This window comes from Solanum pennellii, chromosome 7, assembly GCF_001406875.1.
Source record: "Solanum pennellii chromosome 7, SPENNV200".
NCBI classification, from domain to species: Eukaryota; Viridiplantae; Streptophyta; class Magnoliopsida; order Solanales; family Solanaceae; genus Solanum; species Solanum pennellii.
The window spans coordinates 73,691,223-73,696,562 of NC_028643.1; positions in this window are offsets into that span (position 1 = coordinate 73,691,223).

The window sequence follows — 5,340 nt, forward strand, 5'->3', positions numbered from 1 at the left end:
ATAGATGTTCTTGTGGTGATGACTTCCAGATTTTGGGGAATAATAGATGTTGAATTTTAGAAGTTATTGAATTGTCTTTTTATTAATGAGTTTAAGTCTTCCGCATTACTTTCTGTTGATATTAAATTGAAATGTTAAAGTTTAGATTGGTTGGTTCGCTCACATAGGAGGGTAAGTGTGGGTGCCAGTCGCGGCTCGATTTTGGGTCGTGACAAAAAATTTACCATAAAATAATAACAAAGCATTTATATTAATACTAAAAATTGATAACAATCTTAAAAAATTATAACTATACAAATACAACCAAGAAACAACACAATCTTATGCCCTAGTCATACGAACATATTTCAGACTTATCATTTGACTTTTCAGTATTGGTAGTTTAATCATTAATGCTACTTATAAATCTTTTTTGAATCATTATAATTGTACTCTTGTTTTTTTAAAAGTAAAATCATATTTCTAGTTATTATTAATACAGGTGCGTTTCTTTTCTATTTCTTAGTGGAATGATATAAAGTCAAGAAAAAAATTTTAGCATACAAAATTAATTAGAATTCAGCATAAATTCTAGAAAATGTCTACCTTTGTAGCATTATATTTTGTAATTTATCATCTCTATAACATTGACATTTCAAATTTTATTCTTACTATATATAATTTTGAACTCAAAATAAGACTAAATATGTTGTTGCTACAAGAGCTTAAAAAGCTTATCACGCATTACATGATCGCTATAATTATATATATATTTAATGTTGGAAAATTATTTAAATTTTAATAATTAGAATGCCAATTCATTAGAATAAGGTGTAAAAAAGACTTTCATGAATATTTTTGTACAAGAAATTAGGAGGATTATTTTGATATTAATTTTAAAATTAAATTTATATATCTTGAATTTTATGTGTCTTATTACCTGACATTAATATAATTTTGTTTCCAAATCTTACAGTATCATTAATCTCATATAAAATATACTATTAATATAAATATTGAAAAATTTGAGTTTGAATCAAACAAAATTTAAAAAGTTAGAAAAGGGTTATAGGAGAAAAAGATAATCAGGCTAACCTCTACGACCCCTTGTCTATTTATCTTCTTTTTAGCGCCATAACTCATAAATTCAATTGTAAAACATATCAATATAAAGAGAAAACAAAAAGAAAAAATCAAAACATAAATGATCGAAGTGATGAAGAAATTAAAAGATGAGCAACAAGTGCGTGCAAAAATTAAATAATAAACCTTTTACATTATTTATTAAAAGGAGCAAAATAACTTTTTTCTCCTCTTCAGTAAGACGATTCATGAGTCTGCCTAGTGTCTTCACATCACAAAACCTCAATTGTTTCCTTGGAGGGACTTTGCTAGGTGAAGTTGAAAATAGAGACTGCAATTGCACGTTTTTTGAGTTATCGATGTCAGTTACCGCTTCTGAAAGATTCTTTTGAGAAACTGAATCGATAATAATACTATGTTATTATTCGCCTTTTCCCTCAACTTTTTTATATTTTATTCATTATAGGGAGAGGAAGAATATATGTAACGACCCGCTAGGTCGTTTTGAAAACTAGGACTAGTTTGAATCCATTTAAAAATTTAAAGGGGTATTTTTAAACTATTAGATAACTATGAGTACCCAATTGATGAAACTTTTATTAAATAAGTAATATAGATAATAGGTTAGTGGGGTTTCACGGTTAATAAACTCTTGTTTAGAAAAAAAAAATGGATGCGAAACCTTACCACAGGCGACCAGCGAGAGGGAGAAAAATCATAGCCATTGTTCAGGTAAAGATATGAGATATTCGTTCTTTTCAATTCTATATATAGTAATATATTGTCGGAGTGCTTGGGATTATGTTATTATTTTATGCTATATTGATAATGGGTGATAAGAAATAATGGGTAGGTTGGTGATGATTACTAAATTATATTACATTGTTAGCAATTGAGTTAGTATTCAAATATATATATATATATATAAAAAAAAATCGATCGAAGTCGAATAGTTGAATGGCTGCAGGTTAATGTTTTCTGTGATTTTGTCAAAAGAATTTATTATATATATTGTTAGTTTCAGAATGGTAGGAATAAGATTGAGCCAATCATTGTCAATGATTGCCAATGATTGGAATTTGATAAATATTCTAGAAAATTGGCACTTGTTTACAAATGGGTTTCTGCAAAAAAAAAAAATAATAATAATGTATACAATGATAATAGATTTTTTAATTGGTAATTAATTATTAGGTGTTATTTTATATGATCTAACATTGAATTTTAGTCCATTTGAAGAGGTTAGAGTTAAGTTCTTGGCTTGAAATTTAGCAAGTATGAAAAATTTGGCATGCCAATATATATCAAGATTTGGAGTTTGTTGAAAAAAATGAGTGAGTGTTAGCGTCTATGATAGACATATAATAATTTGAATGTCTACAAAAATTGCTTACTTACGAATATTGCAAAATTGGTAGATTGGGAACGTTCCGAAACCTTGCGAAAAGGAAAGGAAAAATCTTAAAAGATTCGTGGCACAAGCTCGGCATCTAAGGTATGTTAAGACTTTTTAGACTTGTTGAAGGACGTTTTCCTAATTAAAGATTAAAAAAAATGAAAATAGACAAGGGGTAAGGGGGAAAGATGGTGGTCTCGTATCAATGGTGTGACGGGCATTGGTACGAGTACCGGTGTTATAAAAAGGAAAAGTACTATTATAGAATGTGGACTGAAATTTGAGAATGCCAAAGCATATGGGCATTAGCTGATATATTATTGACTTGAATTCCTTGTGTGATTGTGTTTTATTTATTTCACCCGTATAGTTGAGATAATTGAGGTGGTTATGTATTATATTCATATTGATTGATTGAGATGCATCATCATTCCCTCTATTGAAACAATATTGTGCACATGCATAGAGATGAGACTGAGTATAAGTTGGGCACGTGGAGATCGTCCGTGCTGGGGATGGTGAGATGTTAAGATTGTAATTTGGGCACGTGGAGACCGTCCGTGCGAAAATTGTTTGATATTATGATAGTGCGTTGAGATCGTCCGCACAGACACGTGGAGATCGTCCGTGTCGGTATATGGACCTCGCGAGTCCCCCATGGGTCATGAACTCTCGATGTATTTCCGAGGAGTATCATGTATATACGGTTGAGTGAGTACTGGGTATTCTGAGACATATCATTACATGGTATCATATTGCATTGCATTTCATCCCATCATTCATTCTTGATGATTTTATGTTTCGTTTGGTGTTTGGAAAATACTTAATGTTGATTTCCTTTATTGATGAAACTTAAATAGTAAGTGTAATATATATATATATATATATATATATATATATACTTGTATAATCTAAGAATTTATTTTCTTATATAACTCCCGTCACTACTTCTTCGTTGTCGGTCAATGAGACATACTGGGTACACGTGGTTTCGTACTCATACTACACTTGCTGCACTTTTGTGGTGCAGATTGAGTGATTGACTTTCAATTTGGGAACGTTCTTCGAGATTGGATATGAGTTTGAATTATCTTGGAGTTGTGGTGTGCTGTTTGGGATATTCTGCGGCCCACACCTTCAGTCTACCTCTATTTATTAGGTTATTTTGTTATGCTGATAGGATAATTCTTATGTTTAGATTTTTATATTAGTTTGGAATTGTATCATATTGTAGAAGCTCTTGTACTTATGACACTAAATCTTGGGGTAGTTTTATTTATATTCCGCATTTATTTGAATACTTAGTATGTTAGATATTAGTTTGATACTTATCTTTCTCACGTTTAAGTTGAATTGGTGATACTTGTTGGGTTGGCTTACCTATCGGTTGGGAACATAGGTGCCATCACGACTCGTGATTTTTGGCTCGTGACAATATATATATAGGAAAAAATTTCTGAGGTGGGGTTGTGATGAGGCGAGGTTGTTTGAAGACAACTCAATTTTTATTAAGGGATGTCTTAAAGTAATATAAAATTTTGTTGAAAATTTTACTTCATTTATTTTTGTTATTGTACATTTATTTATTTTATCAATTAAGATAAATTAAGAAAATTAATCATAAATAAAATGGACTAAATTTGAATCTTCATCAGAACATTAATACATAAAGACCTCTTTGATTTGTGAATTTTATTCAACTTTTTTGAACTCTAAACTATTAATAGATGTAGATATTTATTTAAATTTGCTTATTTGATATCTTAATTCATACATGATTTTATCGCAATTGAGTGAGATACACATACTCATCACATATATATTTTTTGTTCATGTAATATTCTTTAAACTTTATTTTATTTTTTATATTAACGTGACACACACGTGCATCACACGTACTATCAACTAGTTAAAAATTAAAAGAAGATTTTTCAAATAGATAACTTGGGGAGAAGGAATATTGATTAATTTTATTTGATTGCTTTTTTTTTTACCTTGTTTTTAGTTCCGTAAATGTCAAAAAAAATTAACCATAAAATAGTAAATAATCATTAATATTAGTACTAATAATCGATAACAATCTTAAAAATTATAACTATACAAATACAACTAAGAAACAACACTATCATATGCTCTAATCATACATACATATTTTCAAACTTATCATTTGAATTTTCGATATTTATAGTTTTAATCATTGTTGAGTTATCAATGCCAGTAACTGCTTCAGAAAAGCTCTTTTGGGGAATTGAATCGATAGTAGAACCCTGTTGTTCTCCGCTTTGTTCCTCCATTTTTTTTTTGTTCTTCATTCTAAGGAGAAGAAGAGTATATATATAGGAAAAAGTTATTAGGTAGGGTTGGAGTGGGGCCATTTAGAGTCAAATCAATGTTCATTAGGGGGGTGTTTTAAAGTATTATAATTTTTTTTTGAAAATTTTAATTATTTTTTTGTCATTGTACATTTAATTATCTTATCAATTATGATAAATTTAGTTAAAAAATCATAAATGAAATTGACTAAATCTCAATCCTCATTAGAACATTATATGTTTGACAAAATACATAAAAACCTCTTTAATTTGTGATTTTATTCAATTTTTTCTAAACTCTAAACTATTAATAGATAAATTTGCTTATTTGGTTGTCTTTATTTATACATGATTTTATCACAATTCAGTGAGATAAACATACTCTTTACATTTATTTTTTTTGTTCATGTGATATTATTCAAATTTAATTTTACTTTTTAAACTTTAATAACTTTTTTGATTTTTTTTGAGGTCAAATTTATAATAAATTTTGACTGAGCTTTTCTTTTCTGACAAAAAATAATTAGTTATTTGGCAAAAATAATAAGATTTTAATAAATTTATTTTGTC